Below are 23815 nucleotides of genomic sequence, written 5' to 3' on the forward strand. Positions count from 1 at the left end.
ACTGTGTTCCCCTTACTCCCCCTGTTCACTGTTCCTAATTAAACAGTTACTGTGTTCCCCTTACTCCCCCTGTTCACTGTTCCTAATTAAACAATTACTGTGTTCCCCTTACTCCCACTGCTCTCTGTTTCTAATTAAACAGTTACTGTGTTCCCCTTACTCCCCCTGTTCTCTGTTTCTAATTAAACAGTTACTGTGTTCCCCTGACTCCCCCTGTTCACTGTTTCTAATTAAACAGTTACTGTGTTCCCCTTACTCCCACTGCTCTCTGTTTCTAATTAAACAGTTACTGTGTTCCCCTTACTTCCCCTGTTCTCTGTTTCTAATTAAACAGTTACTGTGTTCCCCTTACTTCCCCTGTCCTCTGTTTCTAATTAAACAGTTACTGTGTTCCCCTTACTCCCCCTGTTCACTGTTTTTAATTAAACTGTTACTGTGCTCCCCTTACTCCCCCTGTTCTCTGTTTCTAATTAAACAGTTACTGTGTTCCCCTTACTCCCCCTTTTCACAGTTTCTAATTAAACAGTTACTGTGTTCCCCTTACTCCCCCTGTGAACTGTTTCTAATTAAACAGTTACAGTGTTCCCCTTACTCCGCCTGTTCTCTGTTTCTAATTAAACAGTTACTGTGTTCCCCTTACTTCCCCTGTTCTCTGTTTCTAATTAAACCGTTACTGTGTTCCCCTTTCTCCCCCTGTTCTCTGATTCTAATTAAACAGTTACTGTGTTCCCCTTACACCCCCTGTTCACTGTTTCTAATTAAGCAGTTGCTGTGTTCCCCTTATTCCCATGTTCTCTGTTTCTAATTAAACAGTTACTGTGTTCCCCTTACTCCCCCTGTTCTCTGTTTCTAATTAAACAGTTGCTGTGTTTCCCTTACTCCCCCTGTTCTCTGTTTCTAATTAAACAGTTAGTGTGTTCCCCTTACTTCCCCTGTTCTCTGTTTCTAATTAAACAGTTACTGTGTTCCCCTTACTCCCCCTGTTCACTGTTTCTAATTAAACAGTTACTGTGTTCCCCTTACTCCCCCTGATCACTGTTTCTAATTAAACAGTTACCGTGTTCCCCTTACTTCCCCTGTTCACTGTTTCGAATTAAACAGTTACCGTGTTCCCCTTACTCCCCCGTTCTCTGTTTCTAATTAAACAGTTACTGTGTTCCCATTACTCCCCCTGTTCTCAGCTTCTAATTAAACAGTTACTGTGTTCCCCTTACTCCCCCTGTTCACTGTTCCTAATTAAACATTTACTGTGTTCCCCTTACTTCCCCTGTTCACTGTTTCTAATTAAACAGTTACTGTTTTCCCCTTACTCCCCCTGTTCACTGTTTCTAATTAAACAGTTACTGTGTTCCCCTGACTCCACCTGTTCACTGTTCCTAATTAAACAGTTACTGTGTTCCCCTTACTCCCCCTGTTCACTGTTCCTAATTAAACAGTTACTGTGTTCCCCTTACTCCCACTGCTCACTGTTTCTAATTAAACAGTTACTGTGTTCCCCTTACTTCCCCTGTCCTCTGTTTCTAATTAAACAGCTGCTGTGTTCCCCGTCCTACCTCTGTTCACTGTTTCTAATTAAACAGTTACCGTTTTCCCCTTACTCCCCCTGTTCTCTGTTTCTAATTAAACAGTTACTGTGTTCCCCTTACTTCCCCTGTTCACTGTTTCTAATTAAACAGTTACTGTGTTCCCCTTACTCCCCTGTTCACTGTTTCTAATTAAACAGTTACTGTGTTATCCTACTCCCCCTGTTCACTGTTTCTAATTAAACAGTTACTGTGTTCCCCTTACTCCCCCTGTTCCCTGCTTCTAATTAAACAGTTAATGTGTTCCCCGTACTTCACCGGTCTCTGTTTCTAATTAAACAGTTAGTGTGTTCCCCTTACTTCCCCTGTTCACTGTTTCTAATTAAACAGTTATTGTGTTCCCCTTACTTCCCCTGTTCACTCTTTCTATTTAAACAATTACTGTGTTCCCCTTACTCCCCCTGTTCACTGTTTCTAATTAAACAGTTACTGTGTTCCCCTTACTTCCCCTGTTTACTGTTTCTAATTAAAAAGTTACTGTGATCCCCTTACTCCCCCTGTTCACTGTTTCTAATGAAACAGTTACAGTGTTCCGCTTACTCCCCCTGTTCTCTGTTTCTAATAAAACAGTTATTGTGTTCCCCTTACTTCCCCTGTTCACTGTTTCTAATTAAACAGTTACTGTGTTCCACTTACTCCCCCTGTTCTCTGTTTCTAATAAAACAGTTACTGTGTTCCCCTTACTTCCCCTGTTCACTGCTTCTAATTAAACAGTTACAGTGTTCCCCTTACTCCCCCTGTTCACTGTTTCTAATTAAACAGTTACTGTGTTCCCATTACTTCCCCTGTTCTCTGTTTCTAATTAAACAGTTACTGTGTTCCCCTTACTCCCCCTGTTCACTGTTTCTAATTAAACAGTTGCTGTGTTCCCCTTACTTCCCCTGTTCACTGTTTCTAATTCAACAGTTACTGTTTTCCCCTTACTCCCCCTGTTCACTGTTTCTAATTAAACAGTTACTGTGTTCCCCTTACTCCCACTGCTCTCTGTTTCTAATTAAACAGTTACTGTGTTCCCTTACTCCCCCTGTTCTCTGTTTCTAATTAAACAGTTACTGTGTTCCCCTTACTCTCCCTGTTCACTGTTCCTAATTAAACAGTTACTGTGTTCCCCTTACTCCCCCTGTTCACTGTTCCTAATTAAACAATTACTGTGTTCCCCTTACTCCCACTGCTCTCTGTTTCTAATTAAACAGTTACTGTGTTCCCCTTACTCCCCCTGTTCTCTGTTTCTAATTAAAAAGTTACTGTGTTCCCCTGACTCCCCCTGTTCACTGTTTCTAATTAAACAGTTACTGTGTTCCCCTTACTCCCACTGCTCTCTGTTTCTAATTAAACAGTTACTGTGTTCCCCTTACTTCCCCTGTTCTCTGTTTCTAATTAAACAGTTACTGTGTTCCCTTTACTTCCCCTGTCCTCTGTTTCTAATTAAACAGTAACTGTGTTCCCCTTACTCCCCCTGTTCACTGTTTTAATTAAACTGTTATTGTGCTCCCCTTACTCCCCCTGTTCTCTGTTTCTAATTAAACAGTTACTGTGTTCCCCTTACTCCCCCTTTTCACAGTTTCTAATTAAACAGTTACTGTGTTCCCCTTACTCCCCCTGTGAACTGTTTCTAATTAAACAGTTACAGTGTTCCCCTTGCTCCGCCTGTTCTCTGTTTCTAATTAAACAGTTACTGTGTTCCCCTTACTTCCCCTGTTCTCTGTTTCTAATTAAACAGTTACTTTGTTCCCCTTTCTCCCCCTGTTCTCTGATTCTAATTAAACAGTTACTGTGTTCCCCTTACTCCCCCTGTTCACTGTTTCTAATTAAACAGTTGCTGTTTTCCCCTTACTCCCCCAGTTCTCTGTTTCTAATTAAACAGTTACTGTGTTCCCCTTACTCCCCCTGTTCTCTGTTTCTAATTAAACAGTTGCTGTGTTCCCCTTACTCCCCCTGTTCTCTGTTTCTAATTAAACAGTTACTGTGTTCCCCTTCCCCTGTTCTCTGTTTCTAATTAAACAGTTACTGTGTTCCCCTTACTCCCCCGGATCACTGTTTCTAATTAAACAGTTACCGTGTTCCCCTTACTTCCCCTGTTCACTGTTTCTAATTAAACAGTTACCGTGTTCCCCTTACTCCCCCGTTCTCTGTTTCTAATTAAACAGTTACTGTGTTCCCATTACTCCCCCTGTTCTCAGTTTCTAATTAAACAGTTACTGTGTTCCCCTTACTCCCCCTGTTCACTGTTTCTAATTAAACAGTTACTGTGTTCCCATTACTTCCCCTCTTCACTGTTTCGAAATAAACAGTTACTGTGTTCCTCTTACTCCCCCTGATCACTGTTTCTAATTAAACAGTTATTGTGTTCCCCTTACTTCCCCTGTTCACTGATTCTAATTAAACAGTTACTGTGTTCCCCTTACTCACCATGTCCTGCTTCTAATTAAAGAGTTTCTGTGTTCCGCTTACTTCCCCTGCTCAGTGTGTCTAATTAAACAGTAACTGTGTTCCCCTTACTCACCATGTTCTGTTTGTAATTAAAGATTTACTGTGTTCCGCTTACTTCCCCTGCTCAGTGTGACTAATTAAACAGTTACTGTGTTCCCCTTACTTCCACTGTTCACTGTTTCTAATTAAACAGTTACTGTGTTCCCCTTACTTCCCCTGTTCACTGTTTCTAATTAAACAGTTACTGTGTTCCCATTACTTCCCCTGTTCGCTGTTTCTAATTAAACATTTACTGTGTTCCCCTTACTCCCCCTGTTCACTGTTTCTAAGTAAACAGTTACTGTGTTCCCCTTACACCCCCTGTTCACTGTTTTTAATTAAACTGTTACTGTGCTCCCCTTACTCCCCCTGTTCTCTGTTTCTAATTAAACAGTTACTGTGTTCCCCTTACTCCCCCTTTTCACAGTTTCTAATTAAACAGTTACTGTGTTCCCCTTACTCCCCCTGTGAACTGTTTCTAATTAAACAGTTACAGTGTTCCCCTTACTCCGCCTGTTCTCTGTTTCTAATTAAACAGTTACTGTGTTCCCCTTACTTCCCCTGTTCTCTGTTTCTAATTAAACCGTTACTGTGTTCCCCTTTCTCCCCCTGTTCTCTGATTCTAATTAAACAGTTACTGTGTTCCCCTTACACCCCCTGTTCACTGTTTCTAATTAAGCAGTTGCTGTGTTCCCCTTATTCCCCTGTTCTCTGTTTCTAATTAAACAGTTACTGTGTTCCCCTTACTCCCCCTGTTCTCTGTTTCTAATTAAACAGTTGCTGTGTTTCCCTTACTCCCCCTGTTCTCTGTTTCTAATTAAACAGTTAGTGTGTTCCCCTTACTTCCCCTGTTCTCTGTTTCTAATTAAACAGTTACTGTGTTCCCCTTACTCCCCCTGTTCACTGTTTCTAATTAAACAGTTACTGTGTTCCCCTTACTCCCCCTGATCACTGTTTCTAATTAAACAGTTACCGTGTTCCCCTTACTTCCCCTGTTCACTGTTTCGAATTAAACAGTTACCGTGTTCCCCTTACTCCCCCGTTCTCTGTTTCTAATTAAACAGTTACTGTGTTCCCATTACTCCCCCTGTTCTCAGCTTCTAATTAAACAGTTACTGTGTTCCCCTTACTCCCCCTGTTCACTGTTCCTAATTAAACATTTACTGTGTTCCCCTTACTTCCCCTGTTCACTGTTTCTAATTAAACAGTTACTGTTTTCCCCTTACTCCCCCTGTTCACTGTTTCTAATTAAACAGTTACTGTGTTCCCCTGACTCCACCTGTTCACTGTTCCTAATTAAACAGTTACTGTGTTCCCCTTACTCCCCCTGTTCACTGTTCCTAATTAAACAGTTACTGTGTTCCCCTTACTCCCACTGCTCACTGTTTCTAATTAAACAGTTACTGTGTTCCCCTTACTTCCCCTGTCCTCTGTTTCTAATTAAACAGCTGCTGTGTTCCCCGTCCTACCTCTGTTCACTGTTTCTAATTAAACAGTTACCGTTTTCCCCTTACTCCCCCTGTTCTCTGTTTCTAATTAAACAGTTACTGTGTTCCCCTTACTTCCCCTGTTCACTGTTTCTAATTAAACAGTTACTGTGTTCCCCTTACTCCCCTGTTCACTGTTTCTAATTAAACAGTTACTGTGTTATCCTACTCCCCCTGTTCACTGTTTCTAATTAAACAGTTACTGTGTTCCCCTTACTCCCCCTGTTCCCTGCTTCTAATTAAACAGTTAATGTGTTCCCCGTACTTCACCGGTCTCTGTTTCTAATTAAACAGTTAGTGTGTTCCCCTTACTTCCCCTGTTCACTGTTTCTAATTAAACAGTTATTGTGTTCCCCTTACTTCCCCTGTTCACTCTTTCTATTTAAACAATTACTGTGTTCCCCTTACTCCCCCTGTTCACTGTTTCTAATTAAACAGTTACTGTGTTCCCCTTACTTCCCCTGTTTACTGTTTCTAATTAAAAAGTTACTGTGATCCCCTTACTCCCCCTGTTCACTGTTTCTAATGAAACAGTTACAGTGTTCCGCTTACTCCCCCTGTTCTCTGTTTCTAATAAAACAGTTATTGTGTTCCCCTTACTTCCCCTGTTCACTGTTTCTAATTAAACAGTTACTGTGTTCCACTTACTCCCCCTGTTCTCTGTTTCTAATAAAACAGTTACTGTGTTCCCCTTACTTCCCCTGTTCACTGCTTCTAATTAAACAGTTACAGTGTTCCCCTTACTCCCCCTGTTCACTGTTTCTAATTAAACAGTTACTGTGTTCCCATTACTTCCCCTGTTCTCTGTTTCTAATTAAACAGTTACTGTGTTCCCCTTACTCCCCCTGTTCACTGTTTCTAATTAAACAGTTGCTGTGTTCCCCTTACTTCCCCTGTTCACTGTTTCTAATTCAACAGTTACTGTTTTCCCCTTACTCCCCCTGTTCACTGTTTCTAATTAAACAGTTACTGTGTTCCCCTTACTCCCACTGCTCTCTGTTTCTAATTAAACAGTTACTGTGTTCCCTTACTCCCCCTGTTCTCTGTTTCTAATTAAACAGTTACTGTGTTCCCCTTACTCTCCCTGTTCACTGTTCCTAATTAAACAGTTACTGTGTTCCCCTTACTCCCCCTGTTCACTGTTCCTAATTAAACAATTACTGTGTTCCCCTTACTCCCACTGCTCTCTGTTTCTAATTAAACAGTTACTGTGTTCCCCTTACTCCCCCTGTTCTCTGTTTCTAATTAAAAAGTTACTGTGTTCCCCTGACTCCCCCTGTTCACTGTTTCTAATTAAACAGTTACTGTGTTCCCCTTACTCCCACTGCTCTCTGTTTCTAATTAAACAGTTACTGTGTTCCCCTTACTTCCCCTGTTCTCTGTTTCTAATTAAACAGTTACTGTGTTCCCTTTACTTCCCCTGTCCTCTGTTTCTAATTAAACAGTAACTGTGTTCCCCTTACTCCCCCTGTTCACTGTTTTAATTAAACTGTTATTGTGCTCCCCTTACTCCCCCTGTTCTCTGTTTCTAATTAAACAGTTACTGTGTTCCCCTTACTCCCCCTTTTCACAGTTTCTAATTAAACAGTTACTGTGTTCCCCTTACTCCCCCTGTGAACTGTTTCTAATTAAACAGTTACAGTGTTCCCCTTGCTCCGCCTGTTCTCTGTTTCTAATTAAACAGTTACTGTGTTCCCCTTACTTCCCCTGTTCTCTGTTTCTAATTAAACAGTTACTTTGTTCCCCTTTCTCCCCCTGTTCTCTGATTCTAATTAAACAGTTACTGTGTTCCCCTTACTCCCCCTGTTAACTGTTTCTAATTAAACAGTTGCTGTTTTCCCCTTACTCCCCCAGTTCTCTGTTTCTAATTAAACAGTTACTGTGTTCCCCTTACTCCCCCTGTTCTCTGTTTCTAATTAAACAGTTGCTGTGTTCCCCTTACTCCCCCTGTTCTCTGTTTCTAATTAAACAGTTACTGTGTTCCCCTTCCCCTGTTCTCTGTTTCTAATTAAACAGTTACTGTGTTCCCCTTACTCCCCCGGATCACTGTTTCTAATTAAACAGTTACCGTGTTCCCCTTACTTCCCCTGTTCACTGTTTCTAATTAAACAGTTACCGTGTTCCCCTTACTCCCCCGTTCTCTGTTTCTAATTAAACAGTTACTGTGTTCCCATTACTCCCCCTGTTCTCAGTTTCTAATTAAACAGTTACTGTGTTCCCCTTACTCCCCCTGTTCACTGTTTCTAATTAAACAGTTACTGTGTTCCCATTACTTCCCCTCTTCACTGTTTCGAAATAAACAGTTACTGTGTTCCTCTTACTCCCCCTGATCACTGTTTCTAATTAAACAGTTATTGTGTTCCCCTTACTTCCCCTGTTCACTGATTCTAATTAAACAGTTACTGTGTTCCCCTTACTCACCATGTCCTGCTTCTAATTAAAGAGTTTCTGTGTTCCGCTTACTTCCCCTGCTCAGTGTGTCTAATTAAACAGTAACTGTGTTCCCCTTACTCACCATGTTCTGTTTGTAATTAAAGATTTACTGTGTTCCGCTTACTTCCCCTGCTCAGTGTGACTAATTAAACAGTTACTGTGTTCCCCTTACTTCCACTGTTCACTGTTTCTAATTAAACAGTTACTGTGTTCCCCTTACTTCCCCTGTTCACTGTTTCTAATTAAACAGTTACTGTGTTCCCATTACTTCCCCTGTTCGCTGTTTCTAATTAAACATTTACTGTGTTCCCCTTACTCCCCCTGTTCACTGTTTCTAAGTAAACAGTTACTGTGTTCCCCTTACACCCCCTGTTCACTGTTTCTAATTAAACATTTACTGTGTTCCCCTTACTTCCCCTGTCCTCTATTTCTAATTAAACAGTTACTGTGTTCCCCTTACTCCCTCTGTTCACTGTTTCTAATTAAACAGTTACTGTGTTCCCCTTACTTCCCCTGTTCACTGTTTCTAATTAAACAGTTACTGTGTTCCCCTTACTCACCATGTTCTGTTTCTAATTAAAGAGTTACTGTGTTCCGCTTACTTCCCCTGCTCAGTGTGTCTAATTAAACAGTTACTGTGTTCCCCTTACTTCCCCGTTCTCTGTTTCTAATTTAACAGTTACTGTGTTCCCCTTACTCCCTCAGTTCACTGATTCTAATTAAACAGTTACTGTGTTCCCCTTACTGCCCCTGTTCGCTGTTTCTATTTAAACAGTTACTTTGTTCCCGTTACTTCCACTGTTCACTGTTTCTAATTAAACAGTTACTGTGTTCCCCTTCCTCCCCCTGTTCTCTGTTTCTAATTAAACAGTTACTGTGTTCCCCTTACTTCCCCTGTTCACTGTATCTAATTAAACAGTGACTGTGTTCCCCTTACTCCCCCTGTTCACTGTTTCTAATTAAACAGTTACTGTGTTCCCCTTACTCCCCCTGCTCACTATTTCTAATTAAACAGTTACTGTGTTCCCCTTACTCCCCCTGTTCTCTGTTTCTAATTAAACAGTTACTGTGTTCCCCTTACTCCCCCTGTCCACTGTTTCTAATTAAACAGTTACTGTGTTCCCCTTACTTCCCCTGTTCACTGTTTCTAATTAAACAGTTTCTGTGTTCCCCTTACTTCCCCTGTTCACTGTTTCTAATTAAACAGTTACTGTGTTCCCCTTACTCCCCCTGTTCACTGTTTCTAATTAAACAGTTACTGTGTTCCCCTTACTCCCCCTGTTCACTGTTTCTAATTAAACAGTTACTGTGTTCCCCTTACTTCCCCTGTTCTCTGTTTCTAATTAAACAGTTACTGTGTTCCCCTAACTCCCCCTGTTCTCTGTTTCTAATTAAACAGTTACTGTGTTCCCCTTACTCCCCCTGATCTCTGTTTCTAATTAAACAGATACTGTGTACCCCTTACATCCCCCGTTCTCTGTTTCTAATTAAAGTGTTACTGTGTTCCGCTTACTTCCCCTGTTCACTGTTTCTAATTAAACAGTTACTGTGTTCCGCTTACTCCCCTTTTCACTGTTTCTAATTGAACAGTTACTGTGTTCCCCTTACTCCCCCTGATCACTGTTTCTAATTAAACAGTTACCGTGTTCCCCTTACTTCCCCTGTTCACTGTTTCGAATTAAACAGTTACCGTGTTCCCCTTACTCCCCCGTTCTCTGTTTCTAATTAAACAGTTACTGTGTTCCCATTACTCCCCCTGTTCTCAGCTTCTAATTAAACAGTTACTGTGTTCCCCTTACTCCCCCTGTTCACTGTTCCTAATTAAACATTTACTGTGTTCCCCTTACTTCCCCTGTTCACTGTTTCTAATTAAACAGTTACTGTTTTCCCCTTACTCCCCCTGTTCACTGTTTCTAATTAAACAGTTACTGTGTTCCCCTGACTCCACCTGTTCACTGTTCCTAATTAAACAGTTACTGTGTTCCCCTTACTCCCCCTGTTCACTGTTCCTAATTAAACAGTTACTGTGTTCCCCTTACTCCCACTGCTCACTGTTTCTAATTAAACAGTTACTGTGTTCCCCTTACTTCCCCTGTCCTCTGTTTCTAATTAAACAGCTGCTGTGTTCCCCGTCCTACCTCTGTTCACTGTTTCTAATTAAACAGTTACCGTTTTCCCCTTACTCCCCCTGTTCTCTGTTTCTAATTAAACAGTTACTGTGTTCCCCTTACTTCCCCTGTTCACTGTTTCTAATTAAACAGTTACTGTGTTCCCCTTACTCCCCTGTTCACTGTTTCTAATTAAACAGTTACTGTGTTATCCTACTCCCCCTGTTCACTGTTTCTAATTAAACAGTTACTGTGTTCCCCTTACTCCCCCTGTTCCCTGCTTCTAATTAAACAGTTAATGTGTTCCCCGTACTTCACCGGTCTCTGTTTCTAATTAAACAGTTAGTGTGTTCCCCTTACTTCCCCTGTTCACTGTTTCTAATTAAACAGTTATTGTGTTCCCCTTACTTCCCCTGTTCACTCTTTCTATTTAAACAATTACTGTGTTCCCCTTACTCCCCCTGTTCACTGTTTCTAATTAAACAGTTACTGTGTTCCCCTTACTTCCCCTGTTTACTGTTTCTAATTAAAAAGTTACTGTGATCCCCTTACTCCCCCTGTTCACTGTTTCTAATGAAACAGTTACAGTGTTCCGCTTACTCCCCCTGTTCTCTGTTTCTAATAAAACAGTTATTGTGTTCCCCTTACTTCCCCTGTTCACTGTTTCTAATTAAACAGTTACTGTGTTCCACTTACTCCCCCTGTTCTCTGTTTCTAATAAAACAGTTACTGTGTTCCCCTTACTTCCCCTGTTCACTGCTTCTAATTAAACAGTTACAGTGTTCCCCTTACTCCCCCTGTTCACTGTTTCTAATTAAACAGTTACTGTGTTCCCATTACTTCCCCTGTTCTCTGTTTCTAATTAAACAGTTACTGTGTTCCCCTTACTCCCCCTGTTCACTGTTTCTAATTAAACAGTTGCTGTGTTCCCCTTACTTCCCCTGTTCACTGTTTCTAATTCAACAGTTACTGTTTTCCCCTTACTCCCCCTGTTCACTGTTTCTAATTAAACAGTTACTGTGTTCCCCTTACTCCCACTGCTCTCTGTTTCTAATTAAACAGTTACTGTGTTCCCTTACTCCCCCTGTTCTCTGTTTCTAATTAAACAGTTACTGTGTTCCCCTTACTCTCCCTGTTCACTGTTCCTAATTAAACAGTTACTGTGTTCCCCTTACTCCCCCTGTTCACTGTTCCTAATTAAACAATTACTGTGTTCCCCTTACTCCCACTGCTCTCTGTTTCTAATTAAACAGTTACTGTGTTCCCCTTACTCCCCCTGTTCTCTGTTTCTAATTAAAAAGTTACTGTGTTCCCCTGACTCCCCCTGTTCACTGTTTCTAATTAAACAGTTACTGTGTTCCCCTTACTCCCACTGCTCTCTGTTTCTAATTAAACAGTTACTGTGTTCCCCTTACTTCCCCTGTTCTCTGTTTCTAATTAAACAGTTACTGTGTTCCCTTTACTTCCCCTGTCCTCTGTTTCTAATTAAACAGTAACTGTGTTCCCCTTACTCCCCCTGTTCACTGTTTTAATTAAACTGTTATTGTGCTCCCCTTACTCCCCCTGTTCTCTGTTTCTAATTAAACAGTTACTGTGTTCCCCTTACTCCCCCTTTTCACAGTTTCTAATTAAACAGTTACTGTGTTCCCCTTACTCCCCCTGTGAACTGTTTCTAATTAAACAGTTACAGTGTTCCCCTTGCTCCGCCTGTTCTCTGTTTCTAATTAAACAGTTACTGTGTTCCCCTTACTTCCCCTGTTCTCTGTTTCTAATTAAACAGTTACTTTGTTCCCCTTTCTCCCCCTGTTCTCTGATTCTAATTAAACAGTTACTGTGTTCCCCTTACTCCCCCTGTTCACTGTTTCTAATTAAACAGTTGCTGTTTTCCCCTTACTCCCCCAGTTCTCTGTTTCTAATTAAACAGTTACTGTGTTCCCCTTACTCCCCCGGATCACTGTTTCTAATTAAACAGTTACCGTGTTCCCCTTACTTCCCCTGTTCACTGTTTCTAATTAAACAGTTACCGTGTTCCCCTTACTCCCCCGTTCTCTGTTTCTAATTAAACAGTTACTGTGTTCCCATTACTCCCCCTGTTCTCAGTTTCTAATTAAACAGTTACTGTGTTCCCCTTACTCCCCCTGTTCACTGTTTCTAATTAAACAGTTACTGTGTTCCCATTACTTCCCCTCTTCACTGTTTCGAAATAAACAGTTACTGTGTTCCTCTTACTCCCCCTGATCACTGTTTCTAATTAAACAGTTATTGTGTTCCCCTTACTTCCCCTGTTCACTGATTCTAATTAAACAGTTACTGTGTTCCCCTTACTCACCATGTCCTGCTTCTAATTAAAGAGTTTCTGTGTTCCGCTTACTTCCCCTGCTCAGTGTGTCTAATTAAACAGTAACTGTGTTCCCCTTACTCACCATGTTCTGTTTGTAATTAAAGATTTACTGTGTTCCGCTTACTTCCCCTGCTCAGTGTGACTAATTAAACAGTTACTGTGTTCCCCTTACTTCCACTGTTCACTGTTTCTAATTAAACAGTTACTGTGTTCCCCTTACTTCCCCTGTTCACTGTTTCTAATTAAACAGTTACTGTGTTCCCATTACTTCCCCTGTTCGCTGTTTCTAATTAAACATTTACTGTGTTCCCCTTACTCCCCCTGTTCACTGTTTCTAAGTAAACAGTTACTGTGTTCCCCTTACACCCCCTGTTCACTGTTTCTAATTAAACATTTACTGTGTTCCCCTTACTTCCCCTGTCCTCTATTTCTAATTAAACAGTTACTGTGTTCCCCTTACTCCCTCTGTTCACTGTTTCTAATTAAACAGTTACTGTGTTCCCCTTACTTCCCCTGTTCACTGTTTCTAATTAAACAGTTACTGTGTTCCCCTTACTCACCATGTTCTGTTTCTAATTAAAGAGTTACTGTGTTCCGCTTACTTCCCCTGCTCAGTGTGTCTAATTAAACAGTTACTGTGTTCCCCTTACTTCCCCGTTCTCTGTTTCTAATTTAACAGTTACTGTGTTCCCCTTACTCCCTCAGTTCACTGATTCTAATTAAACAGTTACTGTGTTCCCCTTACTGCCCCTGTTCGCTGTTTCTATTTAAACAGTTACTTTGTTCCCGTTACTTCCACTGTTCACTGTTTCTAATTAAACAGTTACTGTGTTCCCCTTCCTCCCCCTGTTCTCTGTTTCTAATTAAACAGTTACTGTGTTCCCCTTACTTCCCCTGTTCACTGTATCTAATTAAACAGTGACTGTGTTCCCCTTACTCCCCCTGTTCACTGTTTCTAATTAAACAGTTACTGTGTTCCCCTTACTCCCCCTGCTCACTATTTCTAATTAAACAGTTACTGTGTTCCCCTTACTCCCCCTGTTCTCTGTTTCTAATTAAACAGTTACTGTGTTCCCCTTACTCCCCCTGTCCACTGTTTCTAATTAAACAGTTACTGTGTTCCCCTTACTTCCCCTGTTCACTGTTTCTAATTAAACAGTTTCTGTGTTCCCCTTACTTCCCCTGTTCACTGTTTCTAATTAAACAGTTACTGTGTTCCCCTTACTCCCCCTGTTCACTGTTTCTAATTAAACAGTTACTGTGTTCCCCTTACTCCCCCTGTTCACTGTTTCTAATTAAACAGTTACTGTGTTCCCCTTACTTCCCCTGTTCTCTGTTTCTAATTAAACAGTTACTGTGTTCCCCTAACTCCCCCTGTTCTCTGTTTCTAATTAAACAGTTACTGTGTTCCCCTTACTCCCCCTGATCTCTGTTTCTAATTAAACAGATACTGTGTACCCCTTACATCCCCCGTTCTCTGTTTCTAATTAAAGTGTTACTGTGTTCCGCTTACTTCCCCTGTTCACTGTTTCTAATTAAACAGTTACTGTGTTCCGCTTACTCCCCTTTTCACTGTTTCTAATTGAACAGTTACTGTGTTCCCCTTACTCCACCTGTTCACTGTTTCTAATTAAACTGTTAGTGTGCTCCCCTTACTCCCCCTGTTTTCTGTTTCTAATTAAACAGTTACTGTGTTCCCCTTACTCCCCCTGTTCACTGTTTCTAATTAAACAGTTACTGTGTTCCCATTACTTCCCCTCTTCACTGTTTATAAATAAACAGTTACTGTGTTCCCCTTACTCCCCCTGTTCACTGTTTCTAATTAAACAGTTACTGTGTTCCCCTTACTCACCATGTTCTGCTTCTAATTAAAGAGTTTCTGTGTTCCGCTTACTTCCCCTGCTCAGTTTGTCTAATTAAACAGTAACTGTGTTCCCCTTACTCACCATGTTCTGTTTGTAATTAAAGATTTACTGTGTTCCGCTTACTTCCCCTGCTCAGTGTGTCTAATTAAACAGTTACTGTGTTCCCCTTACATCCCCTGTTCACTGTTTCTAATTAAACAGTTACTGTGTTCTCCTTACTTCCCATGTTCACTGTTTCTAATTAAACAGTTACTGTGTTCCCATTACTTCCCCTGTTCTCTGTTTCTAATTAAACAGTTAATGTGTTCCCCTTACTCCCCCTGTTCTCTGGCTCTAATTAAACAGTTACTGTGTTCCCCTTACTCCCTCTGTTCACTGTTGCTAATTAAACAGTTACTGTGTTCCCCTTACTCCCTCTGTTCACTGTTGCTTATTAAACAGTTACTGTGTTCCCCTTACTCCCCCTGTTCACAGTTTCTAATTAAACAGTTACTGTGTTCCCCTTAATCACCCTGTTCACTGTTTCTAATTAAACATTTACTGTGTTCCCCTTACTCCCTCTCTTCTCTGTTTCTAATTAAACAGTTACTGTGTTCCCCTTACTCCCCCTGTTCACTGTTTCTAATTAAAAAGTTACTGTGTTCCCCTTACTTCCCCTGTTCACTGTTTCTAATTGAACAGTTACTGTTTTCCCCTTACTCCCCCGTTCACTGTTTCTAATTAAACAGTTACTGAGTTCCCCTTACTCCCCTGTTCAATGTTTCTAATTATACAGTTACTGTGTTCCCCTTACTTCCCCTGTCCTCTGCTTCTAATTAAACAGTTACTGTGTTCCCCGTACTCCCTCTGTTCACTGTTTCTAATTAAACAGTTACCGTGTTCCCCTTACTCCCCCTGTCCTCTGTTTCTAATTAAACAGTGACTGTGTTCCCCTTACTTCCCCTGTTCTCTGTTTCTAATTAAACAGTTATCGTGTTCCCCTTACTTCCCTTGTTCACTGTTTCTAATTAAACAGTTATTGTGTTCCCCTTACTTCCCCTGTTCTCTGTTTCTAATTAAACAGTTACTGTGTTCCCCTTACTCCCCCTGTTCTCTGTTTCTAATTAAACAGTTACTGTGTTCCCCTTACTCCCCCTGTTCACTGTTTCTAATTAAAAAGTTACTGTGTTCCCCTTACTTCCCCTGTTCACTGGTTCTAATTAAACAGTTTCTGTGTTCCCCTTATTTCCCCTGTTCTCTGTTTCTAATTAAACAGTTACTGTGTTCCCCTTACTTCCCCTGTTCACTGTTTCTAATTAAACAGTTACAGTGTTCCCCTTACTTCCCCTGTCCTCTGTTTCTAATTAAGCAGTTACTGTGTTCCCCTTACTCCCCCATGTTCTCTGTTTCTAATTAAACAGATACTGTGTTCCCCTTACTCCCCCTGTTCTCTGTTTCTAATTGAACCGTTACTGTGTTCCCCTTACTTCCCCCTGTCTCTGTTTCTAATTAAACAGTTACGGTGTTCCCCTTACTTCCCCTGTTCACTGTTTCTAATTAAACAGTTATTGTGTTCCCCTTACTTCCCCTGTTCACTCTTTCTAATTAAACAGTTACTGTGTTCCCCTTACTTCCCCTGTTCACTGTTTCTAATTAAACAGTTACTGTGTTCCCCTTACTTCCCCTGTTTACTGTTTCTAATTAAACAGTTACTGTGATCCCCTTACTCCACCTGTTCACTGTTTCTAATGAAACAGTTACAGTGTTCCCCTTACTCCCCCTGTTCTCTGTTTCTAATAAAACAGTTACTGTGTTCCCCTTACTTCCCCTGTTCACTGTTTCTAATTAAACAGTTACTGTGTTCCCCTTACTCCACCTGTTCTCTGTTTCTAATAAAACAGTTACTGTGTTCCCCTTACTTCCCCTGTTCACTGTTTCTAATTAAACAGTTACAGTGTTCCCCTTACTCCCCCTGTTCACTGTTTCTAATTAAACAGTTACTGTGTTCCCATTACTTCCCCTGTTCTCTGTTTCTAATTAAACAGTTACTGTGTTCCCCTTACTCCCCCTGTTCACTGTTTCTAATTAAACAGTTGCTGTGTTCCCCTTACTTCCCCTGTTCACTGTTTCTAATTAAACAGTTACTGTGTTCCCCTTACTCCCCCTGTTCACTGTTCCTAATTAAACAATTACTGTGTTCCCCTTACTCCCACTGCTCTCTGTTTCTAATTAAACAGTTACTGTGTTCCCCTTACTCCCACTGCTCTCTGTTTCTAATTAAACAGTTACTGTGTTCCCCTTACTTCCCCTGTTCTCTGTTTCTAATTAAACAGTTACTGTGTTCCCCTTACTTCCCCTGTCCTCTGTTTCTAATTAAACAGTTACTGTGTTCCCCTTACTCCCCCTGTTCACTGTTTTTAATTAAACTGTTACTGTGCTCCCCTTACTCCCCCTGTTCTCTGTTTCTAATTAAACAGTTACTGTGTTCCCCTTACTCCCCCTTTTCACAGTTTCTAATTAAACAGTTACTGTGTTCCCCTTACTCCCCCTGTGAACTGTTTCTAATTAAACAGTTACAGTGTTCCCCTTACTCCGCCTGTTCTCTGTTTCTAATTAAACAGTTACTGTGTTCCCCTTACTTCCCCTGTTCTCTGTTTCTAATTAAACAGTTACTGTGTTCCCCTTACTCCCCCTGTTCACTGTTTCTAATTAAACAGTTGCTGTGTTCCCCTTACTTCCCCTGTTCACTGTTTCTAATTAAACAGTTACTGTGTTCCCCTTACTCCCACTGCTCTCTGTTTCTAATTAAACAGTTACTGTGTTCCCTTACTCCCCCTGTTCTCTGTTTCTAATTAAACAGTTACTGTGTTCCCCTTACTCCCCCTGTTCACTGTTCCTAATTAAACAGTTATTGTGTTCCCCTTACTCCCACTGCTCTCTGTTTCTAATTAAACAGTTACTGTGTTCCCCTTTCTCCCCCTGCTCTCTGATTCTAATTGAACAGTTACTGTGTTCCCCTTACTCCCCCTGTTCACTGTTCCTAATTAAACAGTTACTGTGTTCCCCTTACTCCGCCTGTTCACTGTTCCTAATTAAACAATTACTGTGTTCCCCTTACTCCCACTGCTCTCTGTTTCTAATTAAACAGTTACTGTGTTCCCCTTACTCCCCCTGTTCTCTGTTTCTAATTAAACAGTTACTGTGTTCCCCTGACTACCCCTGTTCACTGTTTCTAATTAAACAGTTACTGTGTTCCCCTTACTCCCACTGCTCTCTGTTTCTAATTAAACAGTTACTGTGTTCCCCTTACTTCCCCTGTTCTCTGTTTCTAATTAAACAGTTACTGTGTTCCCCTTACTTCCCCTGTCCTCTGTTTCTAATTAAACAGTTACTGTGTTCCACTTACTCCCCCTGTTCACTGTTTTTAATTAAACTGTTACTGTGCTCCCCTTACTCCCCCTGTTCTCTGTTTCTAATTAAACAGTTACTGTGTTCCCCTTACTCCCCCTTTTCACAGTTTCTAATTAAACAGTTACTGTGTTCCCCTTACTCCCCCTGTGAACTGTTTCTAATTAAACAGTTACAGTGTTCCCCTTACTCCGCCTGTTCTCTGTTTCTAATTAAACAGTTACTGTGTTCCCCTTACTTCCCCTGTTCTCTGTTTCTAATTAAACAGTTACTGTGTTCTCCTTTCTCCCCCTGTTCTCTGATTCTAATTAAACAGTTACTGTGTTCCCCTTACACCCCCTGTTCACTGTTTCTAATTAAGCAGTTGCTGTGTTCCCCTTCCTCCCCCTGTTCTCTGTTTCTAATTAAACAGTTACTGTGTTCCCCTTACTCCCCCTGTTCTCTGTTTCTAATTAAACAGTTGCTGTGTTTCCCTTACTCCCCCTGTTCTCTGTTTCTAATTAAACAGTTAGTGTGTTCCCCTTACTTCCCCTGTTCTCTGTTTCTAATTAAACAGTTACTGTGTTCCCCTTACTCCCCCTGTTCACTCTTTCTAATTAAACAGTTACCGTGTTCCCCTTACTTCCCCTGTTCACTGTTTCGAATTAAACAGTTACCGTGTTCCCCTTACTCCCCCGTTCTCTGTTTCTAATTAAACAGTTACTGTGTTCCCATTACTCCCCCTGTTCTCAGCTTCTAATTAAACAGTTACTGTGTTCCCCTTACTCCCCCTGTTCACTGTTCCTAATTAAACATTTACTGTGTTCCCCTTTCTTCCCCTGTTCACTGTTTCTAATTAAACAGTTACTGTTTTCCCCTTACTCCCCCTGTTCACTGTTTCTAATTAAACAGTTACTGTGTTCCCCTGACTCCCCCTGTTCACTGTTCCTAATTAAACAGTTACTGTGTTCCCCTTACTCCCCCTGTTCACTGTTCCTAATTAAACAGTTACTGTGTTCCCCTTACTCCCACTGCTCACTGTTTCTAATTAAACAGTTACTGTGTTCCCCTTACTTCCCCTGTCCTCTGTTTCTAATTAAACAGCTGCTGTGTTCCCCGTCCTACCTCTGTTCACTGTTTCTAATTAAACAGTTACCGTTTTCCCCTTACTCCCCCTGTTCTCTGTTTCTAATTAAACAGTTACTGTGTTCCCCTTACTTCCCCGTTCACTGTTTCTAATTAAACAGTTACTGTGTTCCCCTTACTCCCCTGTTCACTGTTTCTAATTAAACAGTTACTGTGTTATCCTACTCCCCCTGTTCACTGTTTCTAATTAAACAGTTACTGTGTTCCCCTTACTCCCACTGTTCCCTGCTTCTAATTAAACAGTTAATGTGTTCCCCGTACTTCCCCCGGTCTCTGTTTCTAATTAAACAGTTAGTGTGTTCCCCTTACTTCCCCTGTTCACTGTTTCTAATTAAACAGTTATTGTGTTCCCCTTACTTCCCCTGTTCACTCTTTCTATTTAAACAATTACTGTGTTCCCCTTACTCCCCCTGTTCACTGTTTCTAATTAAACAGTTACTGTGTTCCCCTTACTTCCCCTGTTTACTGTTTCTAATTAAAAAGTTACTGTGATCCCCTTACTCCCCCTGTTCACTGTTTCTAATGAAACAGTTACAGTGTTCCGCTTACTACCCCTGTTCTCTGTTTCTAATAAAACAGTTACTGTGTTCCCCTTACTTCCCCTGTTCACTGTTTCTAATTAAACAGTTACTGTGTTCCACTTACTCCCCCTGTTCTCTGTTTCTAATAAAACAGTTACTGTGTTCCCCTTACTTCCCCTGTTCACTGCTTCTAATTAAACAGTTACAGTGTTCCCCTTACTCCCCCTGTTCACTGTTTCTAATTAAACAGTTACTGTGTTCCCATTACTTCCCCTGTTCTCTGTTTCTAATTAAACAGTTACTGTGTTCCCCTTACTCCCCCTGTTCACTGTTTCTAATTAAACAGTTGCTGTGTTCCCCTTACTTCCCCTGTTCACTGTTTCTAATTCAACAGTTACTGTTTTCCCCTTACTCCCCCTGTTCACTGTTTCTAATTAAACAGTTACTGTGTTCCCCTTACTCCCACTGCTCTCTGTTTCTAATTAAACAGTTACTGTGTTCCCTTACTCCCCCTGTTCTCTGTTTCTAATTAAACAGTTGCTGTGTTCCCCTTACTTCCCCTGTCCTCTATTTCTAATTAAACAGTTACTGTGTTCCCCTTACTCCCTCTGTTCACTGTTTCTAATTAAACAGTTACTGTGTTCCCCTTACTTCCCCTGTTCACTGTTTCTAATTAAACAGTTACTGTGTTCCCCTTACTCACCATGTTCTGTTTCTAATTAAAGAGTTACTGTGTTCCGCTTACTTCCCCTGCTCAGTGTGTCTAATTAAACAGTTACTGTGTTCCCCTTACTTCCCCGTTCTCTGTTTCTAATTTAACAGTTACTGTGTTCCCCTTACTCCCTCAGTTCACTGATTCTAATTAAACAGTTACTGTGTTCCCCTTACTGCCCCTGTTCGCTGTTTCTATTTAAACAGTTACTTTGTTCCCGTTACTTCCACTGTTCACTGTTTCTAATTAAACAGTTACTGTGTTCCCCTTCCTCCCCCTGTTCTCTGTTTCTAATTAAACAGTTACTGTGTTCCCCTTACTTCCCCTGTTCACTGTATCTAATTAAACAGTGACTGTGTTCCCCTTACTCCCCCTGTTCACTGTTTCTAATTAAACAGTTACTGTGTTCCCCTTACTCCCCCTGCTCACTATTTCTAATTAAACAGTTACTGTGTTCCCCTTACTCCCCCTGTTCTCTGTTTCTAATTAAACAGTTACTGTGTTCCCCTTACTCCCCCTGTCCACTGTTTCTAATTAAACAGTTACTGTGTTCCCCTTACTTCCCCTGTTCACTGTTTCTAATTAAACAGTTTCTGTGTTCCCCTTACTTCCCCTGTTCACTGTTTCTAATTAAACAGTTACTGTGTTCCCCTTACTCCCCCTGTTCACTGTTTCTAATTAAACAGTTACTGTGTTCCCCTTACTCCCCCTGTTCACTGTTTCTAATTAAACAGTTACTGTGTTCCCCTTACTTCCCCTGTTCTCTGTTTCTAATTAAACAGTTACTGTGTTCCCCTAACTCCCCCTGTTCTCTGTTTCTAATTAAACAGTTACTGTGTTCCCCTTACTCCCCCTGATCTCTGTTTCTAATTAAACAGATACTGTGTACCCCTTACATCCCCCGTTCTCTGTTTCTAATTAAAGTGTTACTGTGTTCCGCTTACTTCCCCTGTTCACTGTTTCTAATTAAACAGTTACTGTGTTCCGCTTACTCCCCTTTTCACTGTTTCTAATTGAACAGTTACTGTGTTCCCCTTACTCCACCTGTTCACTGTTTCTAATTAAACTGTTAGTGTGCTCCCCTTACTCCCCCTGTTTTCTGTTTCTAATTAAACAGTTACTGTGTTCCCCTTACTCCCCCTGTTCACTGTTTCTAATTAAACAGTTACTGTGTTCCCATTACTTCCCCTCTTCACTGTTTATAAATAAACAGTTACTGTGTTCCCCTTACTCCCCCTGTTCACTGTTTCTAATTAAACAGTTACTGTGTTCCCCTTACTCACCATGTTCTGCTTCTAATTAAAGAGTTTCTGTGTTCCGCTTACTTCCCCTGCTCAGTTTGTCTAATTAAACAGTAACTGTGTTCCCCTTACTCACCATGTTCTGTTTGTAATTAAAGATTTACTGTGTTCCGCTTACTTCCCCTGCTCAGTGTGTCTAATTAAACAGTTACTGTGTTCCCCTTACATCCCCTGTTCACTGTTTCTAATTAAACAGTTACTGTGTTCTCCTTACTTCCCATGTTCACTGTTTCTAATTAAACAGTTACTGTGTTCCCATTACTTCCCCTGTTCTCTGTTTCTAATTAAACAGTTAATGTGTTCCCCTTACTCCCCCTGTTCTCTGGCTCTAATTAAACAGTTACTGTGTTCCCCTTACTCCCTCTGTTCACTGTTGCTAATTAAACAGTTACTGTGTTCCCCTTACTCCCTCTGTTCACTGTTGCTTATTAAACAGTTACTGTGTTCCCCTTACTCCCCCTGTTCACAGTTTCTAATTAAACAGTTACTGTGTTCCCCTTAATCACCCTGTTCACTGTTTCTAATTAAACATTTACTGTGTTCCCCTTACTCCCTCTCTTCTCTGTTTCTAATTAAACAGTTACTGTGTTCCCCTTACTCCCCCTGTTCACTGTTTCTAATTAAAAAGTTACTGTGTTCCCCTTACTTCCCCTGTTCACTGTTTCTAATTGAACAGTTACTGTTTTCCCCTTACTCCCCCGTTCACTGTTTCTAATTAAACAGTTACTGAGTTCCCCTTACTCCCCTGTTCAATGTTTCTAATTATACAGTTACTGTGTTCCCCTTACTTCCCCTGTCCTCTGCTTCTAATTAAACAGTTACTGTGTTCCCCGTACTCCCTCTGTTCACTGTTTCTAATTAAACAGTTACCGTGTTCCCCTTACTCCCCCTGTCCTCTGTTTCTAATTAAACAGTGACTGTGTTCCCCTTACTTCCCCTGTTCTCTGTTTCTAATTAAACAGTTATCGTGTTCCCCTTACTTCCCTTGTTCACTGTTTCTAATTAAACAGTTATTGTGTTCCCCTTACTTCCCCTGTTCTCTGTTTCTAATTAAACAGTTACTGTGTTCCCCTTACTCCCCCTGTTCTCTGTTTCTAATTAAACAGTTACTGTGTTCCCCTTACTCCCCCTGTTCACTGTTTCTAATTAAAAAGTTACTGTGTTCCCCTTACTTCCCCTGTTCACTGGTTCTAATTAAACAGTTTCTGTGTTCCCCTTATTTCCCCTGTTCTCTGTTTCTAATTAAACAGTTACTGTGTTCCCCTTACTTCCCCTGTTCACTGTTTCTAATTAAACAGTTACAGTGTTCCCCTTACTTCCCCTGTCCTCTGTTTCTAATTAAGCAGTTACTGTGTTCCCCTTACTCCCCCATGTTCTCTGTTTCTAATTAAACAGATACTGTGTTCCCCTTACTCCCCCTGTTCTCTGTTTCTAATTGAACCGTTACTGTGTTCCCCTTACTTCCCCCTGTCTCTGTTTCTAATTAAACAGTTACGGTGTTCCCCTTACTTCCCCTGTTCACTGTTTCTAATTAAACAGTTATTGTGTTCCCCTTACTTCCCCTGTTCACTCTTTCTAATTAAACAGTTACTGTGTTCCCCTTACTTCCCCTGTTCACTGTTTCTAATTAAACAGTTACTGTGTTCCCCTTACTTCCCCTGTTTACTGTTTCTAATTAAACAGTTACTGTGATCCCCTTACTCCACCTGTTCACTGTTTCTAATGAAACAGTTACAGTGTTCCCCTTACTCCCCCTGTTCTCTGTTTCTAATAAAACAGTTACTGTGTTCCCCTTACTTCCCCTGTTCACTGTTTCTAATTAAACAGTTACTGTGTTCCCCTTACTCCACCTGTTCTCTGTTTCTAATAAAACAGTTACTGTGTTCCCCTTACTTCCCCTGTTCACTGTTTCTAATTAAACAGTTACAGTGTTCCCCTTACTCCCCCTGTTCACTGTTTCTAATTAAACAGTTACTGTGTTCCCATTACTTCCCCTGTTCTCTGTTTCTAATTAAACAGTTACTGTGTTCCCCTTACTCCCCCTGTTCACTGTTTCTAATTAAACAGTTGCTGTGTTCCCCTTACTTCCCCTGTTCACTGTTTCTAATTAAACAGTTACTGTGTTCCCCTTACTCCCCCTGTTCACTGTTCCTAATTAAACAATTACTGTGTTCCCCTTACTCCCACTGCTCTCTGTTTCTAATTAAACAGTTACTGTGTTCCCCTTACTCCCACTGCTCTCTGTTTCTAATTAAACAGTTACTGTGTTCCCCTTACTTCCCCTGTTCTCTGTTTCTAATTAAACAGTTACTGTGTTCCCCTTACTTCCCCTGTCCTCTGTTTCTAATTAAACAGTTACTGTGTTCCCCTTACTCCCCCTGTTCACTGTTTTTAATTAAACTGTTACTGTGCTCCCCTTACTCCCCCTGTTCTCTGTTTCTAATTAAACAGTTACTGTGTTCCCCTTACTCCCCCTTTTCACA

Source organism: Somniosus microcephalus, unplaced genomic scaffold (assembly GCF_052327205.1).
Source record: "Somniosus microcephalus isolate GS21.2 unplaced genomic scaffold, FLI_Smic_1.0 unresolved_chr9, whole genome shotgun sequence".
NCBI lineage: Eukaryota > Metazoa > Chordata > Chondrichthyes > Squaliformes > Somniosidae > Somniosus > Somniosus microcephalus.